General features: G+C 38.6%; 1 non-coding gene across 1 annotated transcript; it reads right to left on the bottom strand.

The window, feature by feature from the left end:
* Positions 1–6,502: 6,502 nt before the first annotated feature.
* LOC128288275 (small nucleolar RNA R71) lies at positions 6,503–6,609 on the bottom strand. The gene has a single exon (XR_008278707.1). It is a non-coding gene; the product is annotated as a small nucleolar RNA R71 (small nucleolar RNA).
* Between the last annotated feature and the right edge of the window lie 10,953 nt (positions 6,610–17,562).

The raw sequence follows: 17,562 nt of genomic DNA, 5'->3' as shown, positions 1-17,562 counted from the left end.
ATTAACGAACGCACCTGCGGCATTTATGGATCTGATGAATCGAGTGTTCCAGCCATACTTAGATCGATTCGTGGTCATCTTTATCGACGATATTCTGATTTATTTTGAAACTAAGGAGAAGCATGATGAGTACCTTCGTATTGTGCTGCAAGTGCTAAGAGAGAAGGAGCTTTATGCGAAATTCAGTAAGTGTGAGTTCTGGTTGAGAGAGGTAACTTTCTTGGGGCATGTTGTCTCTACTGAAGGGATCAAGGTGGACCCTTGAAAGATTGAAGCGATTCTGGAATGGAAGCCACCGATGTTAGTGTCGAAAATTCGAAGTTGTCTGGGTTTAGCTGGGTACTATAGAAGGTTTGTGGAAGGATTTTCTATGATGGCAGTGCCTTTGACAAAGCTTATAAGGAAGGGAGTACCATTTGTTTGGACTGAGAAACAACAAGAATCTTTTGAGAAGCTGAAGAAAGTTCTCGATCGAGGCACTGTCTTCGATTCACCGAGTCCGAAAAGATTTTACCGTATGCAGTGATGCATCACATGTTGGGTTGGGCTGTGTGCTGATGTAAGAGGGTAAAGTGGTTGCTTATGCATCGTGACAGCTTAAACCACATGAAGTTAACTATCCTACTCATGATCTAGAGTTGGTAGCAGTAACCTTTGCGCTTAAGATTTGGAGACATTACCTGTACGGAGAAAGGTGTATTATATACACAGATCATAAGAGTCTTAAGTACTTGCTAACTCAGAAGGAGCTGAACCTTAGGTAGCGGAGATGGATAGAGTTGCTTAAGGATTATGACTGTACAATTGAGTATCACCCAGGCAAATCTAATGCGGTGGCTGATGCCCTAAGTCGTAGAACTATATCTGATCTGAGAGCCATGTTTGCTCGTTTGAGTCTGTATGACGACAGTAGTCTGTTAGTAGAACTGCAAGTTAGGCCGACCTGGGTGGATGAGATTAAGGAAAAACAATCAAGGGATGAGTCCCTAGTTTCTCGATTTCGGTAGGTTAAGAATGGGGATACTTCTGAGGTCGGACTGAACAGTGAGGGAGTTCTATGTTACCGAGGTAGAGTTTGTATTCCGAAGGACTCTGACTTGAGGCAAGCAATTCTGAAAGAAGCTCATGGAGGTCTGTGTGCTATGCATCCTGGAGGGAGTAAAATGTATCACGACTTAAAGGAGTTGTATTGGTGGTCTGGATTGAAGCGAGAGGTAACGGATGTTGTGGGAAAATATCTGACTTGTGAGCAAGTGAAAGCTGAACATCAATTACCTTCCGGACTTTTGCAGCTAGTGAAAGTACCACTTTGGAAGTGGGAGAGGGTATCCATGGATTTTGTGAGTGGGTTACCCTTGACACCGTTGAAGAAGGACTCAATTTGGGTAATTATGGATAGGTTAACCAAATCTTCTCATTTCATACCTGTCCGCACTGATTATTCACTTCAGAAGTTAGCCAAATTGTATGTGGCAGAAGTAGTGCGACTTCACGGAGTGCCAGTGTCGATTATTTCTGATCGAGATCTAGATTCACATCTCGATTTTGGCAAAAGTTGCATGAGGCGTTGGGTACGTGGTTGAACTTTAGTACAGCCTTTCATCCTCAAACTGATGGTCAGTCAGAAAGGGTTATTTAGATTCTGGAAGACATCTTGATGGGATGCGTTATTGACTTTCGAGATAGTTGGGAGGATTACTTACCGTTGGAAGAGTTTGCATACAACAACAGTTATCAGGCAAGTATTCGAATGGCTCCTTATGAGGCACTGTATGGGCGAAGATGTCGAACACGTAGTTGTTGGACCAAGTTGGGTGAACGACAGGTTCTTGGACCTGAGTTGGTGACAGATACTGAGGATAAGGTCAAGTTGATTAGAGACCGGTTGAAGGAAGCATCTGATAGACTGAAGTCATATGCAGATTTGAAGAGCAATGAAATTGAGTACTCTGTGGGTGATATGGTCTTCTTGAAGGCTTCGCCTTGGAAGAAAATATTAAGGTTTGGGAGGAAAGGCAAGTTAAGTCCGCAGTTCATTGGGCCTTATCGGATTCTTAAGCGAGTGGGTCCAGTGGCTTATCAGTTGGAGCTACCTCCAGAGTTGAATAGGATTCATGATGTCTTTCACGTCTCCATGTTAAGGCGGTATCGTTCTGACCCTACTCATGTTGTGCCGGTTGCAGAGATCGAGGTCCAAATAGACTTGACTTTTGAGGAAGAGCCTGTGTAGATTTTGGATCGAGTTGTTAAGATTTTAAGGAGGAAATCAATTCCGCTAGTAAAGGTGCTGTGGCGTAATCATGGCAGAGAGGAAGCTACTTGGGAGCCAGAAGTGGCGATGCGTCAACAATATCCTCATCTGTTTGATTCAGGTAAAATTTTGAGGACGAAATTTCTTTAAGGAGGGAAGAGTTGTAACGCCCCAATTTTCAGGTTTTCTGTGTTTCTGTGATTTTTAAAATTTGTATGTGTTCTGGTTGGTTAAAATATATATTTTAGTAGGTTAATGGGCCTTTGGAAGGCCCAAATTTAAGTTAAATCCGTGGTAGTCTTCGAAATTTTAATTTTATGAACAGGTGATGCAATTGGCGCTTGGGCTTTTAAGAGTAAAGGGTAAAGATGACACAAAAGGAGTGTGGTATAGTGGCAAGGTGGCGCCACTTAGGGGACAAGGAAGTGACGCCATAGAGGAAGCAAGGGGTCCAAGGTTCAAGCCTTGGCTCTTGCAATATATTTTGGTTTTTCTTTTCAATAAATCTGGAAGCAAGTAGGTGCGCTTTAAAGTTTAATGTGTTCGGTTTATGACACAAATGAGTTGATGGCCTAGTGGTGGTAGCGTGAGTTGGCATGTGAGAGGACTTTGGTTCGAATCCCTTGGCACGCAAAGGTTGATTATTTTGCGATGTTGGGACGGCAAGAGTTGGTGTTGGTTTTAAACTCTAGTGATGGAGGGATCCCACATCGGGAAGCTAACATAAGAGTAGATAGAGAGCTGGCTTTAAATAGAGCAAACCATGAGGAGAGTAGGCATACCCTTCTTGGCTGATCCCTTTCGCTTTGTGACGTGTTCGTTTGGGTTGGGCGTCAGCTAAGAGTGTTTGGAGCGTGGATTAATTGCAGTCTCCTAACAGGCGTGTATTTCTCATTACTCTAGCAGTAGGACGGCTATTTCGGGCCGCGATGGGCTGAAATGGGCCATGTGGTCCCAATGGGTCCATAGGCCCAAGTGGATAAGTTGTAGAATTACTAAAATACCCCTGTAGGGTAGGACTATCGGTTTACCTCTGGAGGGTAAAATGATTATTTTGCCCTTCGTGCGTAAATGACCAACTTGTGTGATGATTGGGTTAGTTGAAGTGGATTTATGTTAGTTATCGTTAATTCGTAAGTCTAATGTGTTAGTGATCGATTGTAGGATTATCGCGTGGGAGATATCGTCACCAATCATTATCAACCAGGTGTGTAAACGACATCCTCCCTTAGACTGAATCGGTAAAAGTCAAATCTTCAAACGTTGGTATTTTAGAACTCATGACGTCTGGCCTTCGTGAAACATGATTGTTAATGAATATGGTGCATTTGGATGATTAGAGTACAGAGTGTGCATTTTCGTGCACAACGGTATTTTTGGGCTTAATGGGCCGAAAATGGGCTAATGGGCTAATGGGCCAACGGGCCCACCTTGGTAAAAAGACAAGGTAAGTACTTCCAATTACTTGGTAAACGTTAGAATGAGGATGAAACCTTAGAAATAGGTAATAATTACTGAAATACCCTTATGTATGCAAAATTATGATTTTACCCCTAGGGTTATTTTTTTCTGAAAAGCATGATGTTCTGTTTTCAGATATGTATGCCATGGCATATTATTTCATTGCATGTAACATGGGTTTATATTGATGGAGGAAGCGCTCGGCGCCTCATTTGCAATCTGTGGCCTCGCCACAAATATCTGCTCGGTGACTTCGTCACAATATCCGCGCCTCGCTACAATCTGGTGGCTTTGCCACATATATATATATATATATATATATATATATTTGTTCTGGTGGCCTAGCCACAATATCTATATCTGGTGACTTCGTCACAGTATCTGGTAGCCTCGCTGCAATTTCTGTGGTGTGTAACGGTTGGGTGGGTCGAGTAGTCTCCCCACATGGTGTAAGGCTGGTACGGGGGTGTTATGGATGGCTCTAGGTTGGGATTTCTACATTCATGATATATTTGTTCTGTATCTGCTATGGGCCTATGGGTTTCATTCTGATTTCTGTACTGGGCCAAGGCCCAGATAAGTCTGACTGTGAGGTTTGATCTGTTTTGGGCTATGGTTGGGTTATGTTACACACTGAGTTTACTGAACCCACCCATTATTTTCATCTCTGCAGGAAATCCCCAACCATATTGGGCTTGGAGCTGTGAGGGATTCGGAGTGGCCACATCATCTACAAAGCTGGTTTTTCTAAGTTAGTTTATTTTTATTATTTTTGTATTTTGATTTAATTTTGGGTTTTAAGTTGTAATAAGCCACTATTTAAATTTTTTTTTCCGCTATGGTTTTATTTTCTGATTATATTTATACTATGACGAAACTGCTAGTGTTCGCCTGCACGGGTTTTCAAAATTAATGAACATTTTCAAGACTCAACAAGCACAACAAATGGATAGCCTAAAGATTGATAAATCGGCTTTTCATTCAACCGCTGTTTTTACAAAGACCACCCCAATCACTTAAACCAGCGAATGCATACTAAGTCGTAAGTCCATGTGACACGTCAGATCTGGCCATAACATCTGGGCCTGGTTTGGGGTGTTACAGGGCTCTTAGACATTCTAAAGCCTATTTAAACACCTGAGGAAGCACTTAGGAAGGGGGACGTGGAGTAGGAAGAAAGGAATTACTCAAGGAAAGCCGATCGATCCATCTCAGAAGCTGGATTCATCATCGAGACTGAAGATCTCCCTTCAAGTTCCTTCAGGAGTTTTGGGTTTTCTTATTTTTCGTTATCTTTATGCTTTTGAGATGTTTTCTTTCATAAGTATGAGATAAACCCCTTAAATACCTAAGGGGAATGAAACCTAAGACAAATCTTGTTATTATTATCTGAATTGTATGATAAATATTTGACTTGTTCTTAATTCTTGTTTGAATATTTCAGGATATTGATTCAAGTTAATGCTCTTATTTAGAGGAGGAATAGACCCTGTCTAAGAGTAAATTTGTCATAATTAAATGGAGTTGATTGCATGCCTAAAGATAGGGTGATAAGATTTTACCAGATTAGGGTGAAACCCAATAAGAGGATCCATAGATCGAGTTAATGCAACACTAGGGCATTAATTAGAAAGAGATTTTAATTAATCAACCTAGGGTTAGACATTATTAGTATCGAGAGAGATAATAATATAACTTAGGGATTTCTACGGATCAAGTCAAATGAATAAATCGTCCGATTCAAAGTCAAATAACAAGTGAAGTCTAGGTGGATTTTTCCTTGGGTATTATCTTAATCAATTGAATTTCCCCAAAAGCTTTTTCCCAATTTTCTCTCTATGCACTCTTAGTTTAGTTAATTAGTTTAGATAAACAAATCCCTTAATTTTTAGGCTAGATAATAAAGAGAAAGTAATTACTAGTACTCTTGGTTCCTTTGGGTTCAACAATTCGGTCTTGCTATAGCTATACTACTATTCGATAGGTACACTTGCCTTCATCGTGATAATAGTTACTTTCAAGAACGATTAATTATAAATTTTTAAAACCTGTTGTGAATATCACGTATTACGTTTTTGGCGCCGTTGCCTGGGAACTAGGATATTAGGAACACTCGATTTTTATTACTTTATCCATTTTAATTTTATTGCAATTAAAATTTTTCTTTTCTTTTCTAATTCTTCATTTATTTTATTCTGACAGGTATTTTTCTAGTTTTTGACCAGAAGAAACCCGTCAGGACCACAAATTTTTTATGGTGAGATCGACCGCAAAGTTTGCAAAAACCGAAAAGAAATAAGGTGAAGCCTAAGATACACAGAGGAAGATCAAGTGGGCAATATTTAAACCACAACCGAGGAGATGGCTAAAAACCAAGAAAATCCGCTACCTCTTGCGATTGCTGCTAATCAAAATCCTACTCCACGAACTATGTATGATTATGCTAAACCTTTTTTAGCAAGAACTGAATCCAGCATAGTTATGCCTGCTGTTGCTGCAAATACTTTTGAACTAAAACCTAACACAATTCAGATGATACAACAATTTGTTCAGTTTGATGGTTTGCAGGACGAAGATCCTAACGCTCACTTGGCAAACATTTTGGAACTATGTGATACATTTAAAATTAATGGCATTTTTGATGACGCCATTCGCCTTTGGTTGTTTCCCTTTTCATTGAGGTATAAGGCTAAACAATGGTTGAACTCGTTACCACGAGGGTTAATCACTACTTGGGAACAAATGACCGAAACGTTTTTACTTAAATATTTTCCACCAGCTAAAACGGCTAAGTTGAGGAATGACATTTCTTCCTTTGTTCAGATGGATCTAGAAACACTCTATGATGCATGGGAGAGATACAAGGATCTTTTGAGAAGATGCCCTCACCATGAGTTACCACTTGGCTATAGGTTCAGAGGTTTTACAACGGTGTGAACCCCTCAATGAGGCAACTCATCGACGCAGCCACCGGTGGAACTTTGAATAACAAAACACCTAAGGCGGCTTACAAATTTATTGAGAAGATGTAACTGAATAACTATCAGTGGCAAGTTACGAGGACAAAGCTGACGAAAGCAGCCGGTGTTTTCAACCTCGATGCGGTTACTATGCTATCTAACCAAGTAGAACTCTTAAATAAAAAGATTGACAGTTTGTGTGGTTCTACTCAGGTACATCCAGTTGTGAGGTGCGATTCAAATGGAGAAGGAGCATGCACTGAATATCAACCTTTCAACCCTAGCATCGAGGAGGAACAAGTCCAATATATGGGTAACAAAAACTCTAGATCCCAAAATAACCCGTATAGTAACACTTATAATGCAGGTTGGAGGAACCATCCCAATTTCTCATGGGGCGGTCAAGGAAATCAAAGGCCACAACATCCTTTGGGTTTTCAACAACCACCTTACCAGCAGGAAATGAAGTCGAACCTTGAGGAGATGCTAACAAAATTCATCTCGGTGTCCGAAACTCGTTTGCAGAATACCGAGACAGCCCTTAAGAATCAACAAGCTTCAATCCAAGGGCTCGAAACTCAAATAGGCCAACTTGATAAACTGATTTCTAATGACCACAAGGCAGTTTGTCGAGTAACACGAAATCTAACCCAAGGGAACAACTCAATGCGATTACCACTCAAGATAAGGAAGGGTTAGTTGAGCCTGCATTAGAATCGAGGCAAGGCATTGTGGTAAGTCAAGATAAAGGTGAGGCAGTCCACAGTGAGCAAAAAACGGTAAGTAAAGAGTACAAACCACGGGTGCCATACCCCAATGCGACAAGGAAAGACCGTACAGATGAACAATTCGGTAAATTCCTTAAACTATTAAAGAAATTACATATTAACTTACCATTTATCGAAGCTCTCTCGCAGATGCTAAATGTAGTCAAATTGTTAAGAGAGCTTCTAGCAAACAAACGAAAGTTAGATGAGGTGTCGCTTATGGAGTTGAATACAGTTTGCTCAGCCATTTTATAGAATAAGCTACCCAGTAAATTGAAAGATCCAGGGAGTTTTACGATTCCTTATTTAATTGGTAGTTTAGATGTTCATAATGCATTGGCTGACTTAGGGGCAAGCATTAATGTTATGCCTTATAAAATGTTTAAACAGGTAGGTCTTAGGAAACCCAAACAAACTAGGATGAGCATTCAATTGGCTGATAAAACCATTAGATTTCCTAGGGGTATCATTGAAGATGTTCTTGTTAAGATCGACAAATTTATATACCCAGTAGACTTTGCTGTTCTAGACATGGAAGAGGATAGTAATGCACTTTTGAGTTTAGGACGACCCTTTTTAGCGATTGCTAGAACCATTATTGATGTTGGTACAGGTGAACTCACACTTTGTGTGGGAGACAAAACAATCACCCTTCAAGCTCGTAATACGAGTAACACGTCAAAAATTAAGGGCAATTGAATAAATCATACTACTGGTACTGATCATGTGGTGAAACCGTCTGTCCAGAAAACAGGTTTGAAGAGTGCATATGAGCCATGTTCAAACAACAAAAAAGGACCTATCTATGAAGAACAAAGGCTACAAATTGAGGAACGAGATGAATGGCGGACACATAGACCGAGGACATACGATAAACCAAAACCACGCCATGACGAGCTCAATGGCGCACCAAATCAACTTAAGGTTGGAGACAAAGTACTACTAGATGCAGCAGACCCTCGCATTGCCACTTCTGAACCTAACGAAGTAATCCCTTGTACGGTACTCAATATTTTCCCATATGGTACAGTTGAGGTAATTCATCCCAAATTTAGCACTTTTAAGGTAAACAGTACTCGTCTTAAACCTTATATTGATAAAATTGATAACAGGGATGAGGAGTGTAAACTCCTCGCACCACTATGACCATACACCAGAAAGGTAAGTCGAGCTTAGACTATAAATAAGCGCTTTTCGGGAGGCAACCCGAGCACTAACGATGTTAACCTATTTAAAATTTTAGTCTTTAGCATCTAATCACTAACTTAGTCATTGAAACACTGGTCTTCTAATCCACACGTCAGGCACACGGGCATGCCTTAGGTCATACTCACACCACGAGAGTAGACACGACCGTTCGATACGGTAGGGCTGTTTAATCGGTTAACTGACCCGAAATAACATTAACTAAATTAATTGACCTTTCAAAATTTTTAACCGTTAACCGAACTAAAATTTTTTCAAAAAATTAACCGAACCGAAAATTATATGTTTTTTAATTTTTGGTTAAAATAAGTATAAAATTAACCGCATTAATCAAATTAACCGAATTACTCGAATTACCCAAGTTAACTAAATTAACCGAATTATTTGTATAAAATTATATCTTTTTTATTTTTATTTTTATTTATTAAGTTATTTGTAATTTTTATGATTGGGTTGGGTAATTGGGTTGGGTTGGGTACTTGGGTTAATATATATTAGATTGGGTAATTGGGTTTATGTTGGATTGGGTTTGAGTGAATAGTGGGCTATTTATATATTATAATTTTATTTATTACTATTTTCGGTTAAACCGAAAAAATTTGGTTAACCGACCGGTTTTGAACCGAATTAACCATTAACCGAAAACTCAAAAAATTATTAATCGACCCTTGACTGAATTAATTCGGTTAACTGACCGATTAACTGAATTCAGTCGGTTAACCGAATTTTTTCGGTTTTACTCGAATTTTGCACACTCCTACGATACGGCTGTGTGAAAACAGGGCACAATTTTTCCCGAACACGGGATGCGATAAGTCACCACGGCTGTGTGATAAGGTCGTGGGCGAACCTGTCAATTTAGCACGGGCGTACGACATGCTGTGCCATTCACCCATGGTCGACACTGTCAAACTAACACGGGCGTGGACCTATGTAGTCGCTGCAACCCACACGCCCCACTTGCCACGCCCGTGTGCCACCTACAACACTATTTTTGACGACCCAAGCTTCTCCCTTTTGCGTTTGTTTACTCTTTTCTTTCTATTTTCTTTAAAAATTTTGCCTATTTCATAGTTTCTCTGATCCATTTGACAATCTTAAGTGAATATTAATAGTAGAATAATAGAAATACTCATGCTTGTCATTAAAGAATATTGCCATTTTTCATACTACATTCATCAATTTTTCTTGTTTCCATGGATTTTATGTTTACCCACATACATTGATGCATTAGATATTCCCGTCGTATTATTCTCATAGTCCTAATTTAATAAATTGATATATTTGCTTTAGTTATTTTAGTTTTGTTCTCTTCATCTAGTACACGAGTCTCATGAAATATTCCTATTTAGTTTTGTTTTTCGATGCTATTTTTGGGGAGTATTGGTTGAACTTCGACTTTTCAATGCAGGTATACAATGTTATCCTCACGTGGTAAGAAGACCGTTGTCCCCGCCTTGAAAAAGAGGAAAGGAGTAGCGTCATCCTCGAGTCCCACTGCTGAGATCCGTCACCCTTTTCTCGAGTTCCCCTTGGGACCCCAGGAGGAGCTATTTCAGATATTACGGGTCCAACCCCTAGGTGTGTGTAACACCCCGTACCTGAGACCGTGGCCGGAGTCGAATACGAGATGCTAACAGACTTAACTTAATTAATACCACAGTCCATTTAAAAATTTTCCAGACTAGCTGGTTACTGCATCACTGTCGCCTTAAAATTCATATCTTGAGTTTCAAAACTCGGAAATCAGTTTCGTAAATTTTTCCTGAAACTAGACTCATATGTCCATCTACAGATTTTTCTAGAATTTTGGTCGAGCCAATTAGTACAGTTTATTAGTAAAAGTCTCCCTATTCCAGGGTTCACTACACTGACCTTCATGCATTACGAATTGGATATCTCCCTGTACAGGGCTTCAATACTGATGCCATTTGTATCTATAGAAACTAGACTCAAAGAGGAATCTATACATATATGGGATGACTCCTAATTATCTCTGGTTAATTTATAATGAATTTCCAAAGTCAGAAAAGGGGATCCAGAAACCGTTCTGGCCCTGTTTCACGAGAACTTTAATATCTCTTAACATATAACTCATATGACCGTTTCGTTTCTTCCATATGAAAGTAGATTCATCAAGGTTCATTTACATAATTTATTCACTATTTAATTCCATTCCTGCTATTTTTAGTGACTTTTCACATCCACACCACTGCTGCTGTCAGCATCTGTTTTCAAGGTAAACTTTACCTACTTCATAATTTCCTTGATTCAACTAGCCCTTTTAGCATACATGGCACAAAAGATGATCACGGTTAACCATTCCAAGGGCTAATCGATTCCAAACATTTCCACATCTCTTAATGAACAACATACAAAATGATTATGATACCATGCCAAAGTGTATATAAGCCATTTTCGCATGGCTATCCAATTTTATACAAAGTCAAAGGGTCTATGACCAACAAACGAAAGAGTAGTCCTATACATGCCATTTCAAAGTTCAACCAAAATTTGTACCAAAAAGGGGGCTTCGATAGTGTGGATGAATTCGACTTCGATGATCCCGAATCCGATGCTAACGAACAAAATCTAGAAAACAAAGAGCCAAAGCAACGGGGTAAGCATTTTAATGCTTAGTAAGTTTCAAGTAATGAAATCGGCTTTGACTAAAGTATTACGTTCACATAGCTAAATGAATCACTTTATTAATACACATTCTCATAATCATACTTACTTCACACTTCATCAACATAAACACGCACAAGGTAACAACCTATCTAAGAGCCGAAGGTTCGTTAGTCGATTGAACGAACACTATTTCAAACGAATCGACTTTTTTGATGCACATGTAAACATACCTTATCGTATGGGTTTTTCGAGCGTATTAATTGAATTTATTATAGCACCAAAATGCTCACCTTCAAACCTAGTTTCTTCGAAATTTAGCCGGATATAACCACAAGCACAATTGCCTTCGGGTCTTAACCCGGATTTGGTAACTTGCACAAATGCCTTCGGGTCTTAGCCCGGATATAAAAACTCGCACGAATGCCTTCGGGTCTTAGCCCGGATATAATCACTAGCATAAATGCCTTCGGGACTTAACCCGGGTATCATTCAAATGCTCATGTACACATATATCAATAATCACGACACATCCGTATTTCATTTTCGTTACTAAGGCTCAAACACAAAACATTTATCAAACCTTTCCAATTTCGGCTCAATATGTAACACCCTCGCACTTGAGCCCGTTCGAGTCGAACACAAGGTGCACACAAACTCAATAAATTGTTTTCACAAATCCATAAAATTTTCCAGACTAGCGGGTTATCTGCATCACTTTGTCGCTTCAAAAATCATATCTTGAGTTTTAAAGCTCGAAAATCAGTTTCGTAATTTTTCCTGAAAATAGACTCATAAGTCCATCAACATATTTTTTCTAGAATTTTGGTCGGGCCAATTAGTACAGTTTATTAGTTAAAGTCTCCCTGTTGCAGGGATCGACTACACTGACCTTCGTGCGTTACGAATTGGATATCTCCTGTACAGGGCTTCAATGCTGATGCCGTTTATTTCTATAGAAACTAGACTCAGAGAGGAATCTATACATATATAGCATGACTCCTAATTACCTCTGGTTAATTTACAATGAATTTCTAAAGTCGGAACAGGGGATCCAGAAACCGTTCTGGCCCTGTTTCACGAGAACTTTAATATCTCTTAACATATAATTCATATGACCGTTTCGTTTCTTCCATATGAAAGTAGATTCATCAAGGTTCATTTAAATAATTTATTCACTATTTAATTCCATTCCTACAATTTTTAGTGATTTTTCAAATCCACACCACTGCTGCTGTCAGCATCTGTTTTTCGTGTAAACCTTACCTATTTCGTGGTTTCTATGGACCAACTAAAGTTTTGTCATACATAGGTCCACATATAATCATTTTAGCCATTCCAATGGCTGATCATTTGCTCACACTTCCATTCAGTCCGTAGTAACATCATAAAACCATACATATATACATAAGCATAAATGGTCTAATGCCATACTCCACTTTTACGAGCCATTTTCGCATGGTCGCATACACATACATCACAAAAGTACTTAAAACGCAACAAAAGGGTAGTCCTATACATGCCATTTCAAAATCCAACCAAAATATATACCGAAAGGGACTTTGATAGTGTGGGAGACTTGACTTCCGAAATCCCGAGTCCGATGGTGACGAGCCAAAATCTATAGACAGAGAAAGAGAAACGGAGTAAGCAATTTATGCTTAGTAAGTTAGAGCAAGGGATTCCAGCACAACAAAAGCATAACATTCATATAGCTAACGGATAATTTCATATGCACAAATTCTCAATATCATACTTATTTCACATTCCAACCCCTATATTTATACATAAGGGTTCATCTTAGCCAAATGCCGAAAGCTCATTTCTCGATTGAGCGAATATTATTCGAAGGGAATCAACTATTCCAAAGCACATACGAACATACCTCGTTGCTGGAATTTTCAAGTGTATTAGCTGAAATTTTACAGCAGGTTCATTCATTCTTGAATCACGTATCTTCAGAGTTTAACCGGATATGGCTACACATTCAAATGCCTTCGGGACATAGCCCGGTTATAGTAACTCGCACGAATGCCTTCGGGACTCAACCCGGATTTAGTAGCTTGCTCGAAAGCCTTCGGATCTTAGTCCGGATTGAGTAACTCGCACGTATGTCGTTGGATCTTAGTCCAGATTTAGTCACTTAGCACAAAGCCTTCGGGACTTAGCCCAGATATCATTCGAATAACCGTGTACATTTATCAATAAACCATAACACATTCACATTTCATTTTCATTAGCAAAATTCAGACACAAGTCACTTATCACATTTGTAATTTCGGCTCAATAGCCACACACAAAGAGCATGATTTTAATTTGCTTTAAACATGATCTAATCAATTCGGAATTTAAGCTCTATTGCTCAAGAACTTACCTCGGACGTGGTCAAACGATTTCGACGGCTATTCCACGACTTTTTCCTTCCCCTTATCGGATTTAGCTCCCCTTTGCTCTTGAGCTTAATTTAACAAATAAATTGGTTTTATCATGTGAGCATCGAAAGAGGAATTCAAGATACTTAGCTAATATATATACTCAATAGGCATCAAAGTCGCATATGTACGAAATCATGAATCGAACTCAACACATTAGTTAATATTCCTCTTAGCCGAATTTTCTAAGCCAAGAATAGGCATCAATATGCTTGCCTCTAACCGAATGCATGCACACCAATTTCCCCTCATGTAGCCGAATATACATGTCCAATTTGAGGCCAATTATACACTTAATACCACACAAAAACAGCATACATTTTACTACTAACGCATTACATATCGTAACTCATTGCACATCTCTCATTTACTTCATAATCGAGACATCATCACAAGCAAATATACACCTTGAAATAGCATATATGTCATACCAATACATCGTAATGCGAACATATATACATATATATATGCTAGAGCCAATTCTCGTGTGGCTTATATCCAAATATATACACATATCCAAAGCTTAAATCTTACTTACCATGCAACATGCATGAATCATACTTATGGATATAACATGGCCGAATACCACAACACCATACCATTTCAATTTGGTCATGGTAAAACAAAGAACTTAGTATCTCATTAAAAAAAATGCTAAAAGAAAATCTAAGAATCCTCAATCCTCCATCACATGTATCATTATCAAGCTTGATATTTAGCATGCAATGGCATTAACACCATATTCACTTTGGCCAAATTTCATTCCCATGACATAACAAAGATTTGAACCATGGGTGTGACAGCCCTAAATTGACCCTAGTCGGAAAGTGGTTTCGGGACCACTAAACCGAGTCATAAAAACAATTAATTGTTATATTCTATGCTTACTATGTGTGTGCATGCATATGTGGAAGTTTCATTCTCTAATTTTACCAATTGTATGAGAAATTATTAAATAGGGATCAATGTGAAACATGGGGAAATATGATAGGCTAGTTTTAAATGGCTTATTAGTGCATGTTAACAAAAAGGTGGAGTTGCATGTCAAATAATCAACTTTCTAAGGAGGAGTGGCTGGCCATGACAAGGTTATGGGCAAGGGAACATGTTTCCAACATGTTTTGCTAGTGGTGTATGTAGGAAGTCATAAAATAAAGACTAGCATTAAAGAAATGAACAAAAAAAAAATGAGCATGGATGCCCCCCTTGTTGCCGTGAGTAGAGGAAAAAGAAAGGAGAAAAAAATTTGTTCATCCATTCTAAATTCTTTGGCTGAAAATACTAAGGGAAAAAGGAAGGATTTTTGCTCCATTTCTTGGTTTAGAAGAGATCTAGAAGGAGATTTGGCTATACTTGCATCAAGATTAAGGTATGTATGAGGTTGTGTCATGAGATTCATGCATGTTTTAGTTGCTAACTTGATGTTCATGTTAGCCATGGTTCAAATCCTTGTTATGCCATGGAAATGGTCTTTAGCCAAGGTTGATATTGTGTTGAGGCCATTGCATGCTAAATGTGAAGCTTGCTAATGATGCATGTAATGATGGATTGACTACTCTTGAAATTTCTTTTTAGTATTCTTGAGTAGGGCATTGAGTCCTTTGTTTAACCATGACCAAAAATTTAAAAGGGGTATAGTGTGAGGTATTCGGCCATGGTATGCTCATGAGCGTGGTTTATGCTTCTTGCATGATAGTTAAAATTTGTGTTTTGGATGGTTATGGACACCTTGAAATTGACCTTGCACCTATGTGTGTATATATGTTGCACATGATGTTTTGGTTATGAAGTAAATGATAAATTTGTTTGTTTAAAGAATAAATTGTTGGAGAATGTTTGTAAAATTGCAAGTATATTCGGCCATTAGGGTGAGTATGTAGGTGATGTTGAATCAAGTTTTGGTGCATATTCGGTTATGTGTATAATCGACCAAATGGGTGATTAGTAAGAATGGTTGCCGAATATACAAGCATACATATGCATGTGTAGTTGAATTATGAATGTTTAGCAAGATGGTTAAACTAGTTGATTTATTGATCAAGCTCAAGGAGTCAAAGAAGGAGAATCAAGCAAGGGAAAGACGAAGGTCATCGAGTAGCCTACTTGGAACTATTTTACCCAACACGAGGTAAGTCATTAAGCACGTATTTGATATTGCTTAAATGATTGTAAAATTTATGCAATTGTGTTTAATGGGATGATATATATATTTACAAATGAAAATGTATGTGTATGGAATGATGACATTTGTTGAATGTAAAAGAAATAGTGAAATGTGTAGAAAGTTGCTTTCGGCACTAAGTGTGCGGGCAATACGTGTGTACGGTGACGAGATTGGCACTAAGTGTGCATGCTGGAAATATATGGCACTAAGTGTGCATGCTGGAAATATACGGCACTGGGTGTGCGAGCTCGAAGGGTATGGCACTATGTGTGCGGGCTTAAATCGCATGGCACTAAGTGTGCGAAATCGAGTATTAAGCACTGTGTGTGCGTACTCTCTCTATATATATATATATCTCCGATCGAACAATTATATGGAGGGTGTGTCTCCATCGAGTTGAGTATGGGCAACGGATCGGGTAAGTACCTTGAGCTCATGACGAATAGGCAATATGTTCATGCTCGGGGTTGAGCTTGGTAAGCTTTAAATCTATGTGATGATTGCAATTGTGTGATTGTGGTGAAAATGAGTTAGTGTGTGAAAATGCCTCAAATATCTTATTGTGTAGAATATGAAATGTGGATGTATGACTTGGTATGAGATTGAACCGAAAGGTCCGAGGAATTATGGTATAGTTTCGGTATGGATGAGTACCTAGCCTCGTTTATTGTTTCATGTTGTGATAACTTTATTAATGGATGGTGGTTGAATGCTTATGACTTACTGAGTTATAAACTCACTCGGTGTTTTCTTGTCACCCCTTTTAGGTCTCTTGGAATCGTATTGTTTGTGTGCTCGGAACCGTCGTTGAAGTCATCACACCGGCTGGAAATCTTTTGGTATTATCTTCGTAGTTGAACTAGGAGAACATTTGGCATGTATATGCTATTATGTTTTGTTGAATTGTGGGTTGTAAACTTTAAGCCATGTGAAAATGGCCTATGTGGTCGTTGAGTGGGATGCTAGAACCTATAGCCACGAGTCTTAGAAACTTTAATTTTGATAAGGTGGCCATAATTTGTGTCATGTATGATGGATGATTAGTAAGGTCAAGGAAAGATTCATGAAATTGGCATAGTCTACTGCAGTAACTGTTGCGGATAGCAGCAGTGATATGAGATTGAAAAATCACTAAAAATAGTATAAGTAGAATTAAATAGTGAATAAATTATGAAATTTGACCTTGATGAATCTATTTTCATATGGATGAAACGAAATGACCATATGAGCAGTATACTGAGAGATATTAAAGTTCTCGTGAGACAGGGCCAGAACAGTTTCTGGATCCCCTGTCTCGAGTTTGAAAATTTACTATAAATTATCCAGAAATAATTAGAAGTAATTCCTTATATTTTCAGATTCCATTTTGAGTCTAGTTTCATTATAAACAAACGGTACCAGTATTAGAGCCCTGTACAGAGAGATATTCAAGTTGTAACGCGAAAGGTCAGTGTAGTCGACCCCTGTAACATGGGTGACTTTAACTAATAAACTGTACTAATTGGCCCGACCAAAATTCTAGAAATAAATCCATGGATGGATATATGAGTCTAAATTCAGGGAAAATTTATGGAATCAGTTTCTGAGTTTTGAAACTCGAGATATGATTTTTAAGGCGACAGTGACGCAGTTAGCTAGCCTTGCTCGAACAGAAAACAAATGTTTCAAAAAGAGTAATAAGGAAGTAAGCCCG

This window comes from Gossypium arboreum, unplaced genomic scaffold (assembly GCF_025698485.1).
Source record: "Gossypium arboreum isolate Shixiya-1 unplaced genomic scaffold, ASM2569848v2 Contig00179, whole genome shotgun sequence".
In the NCBI taxonomy this organism is placed as follows: domain Eukaryota; kingdom Viridiplantae; phylum Streptophyta; class Magnoliopsida; order Malvales; family Malvaceae; genus Gossypium; species Gossypium arboreum.
The sequence above is the reverse complement of the archived record's forward strand: the minus strand, read 5'-3'. Positions and strand labels throughout refer to the sequence as shown.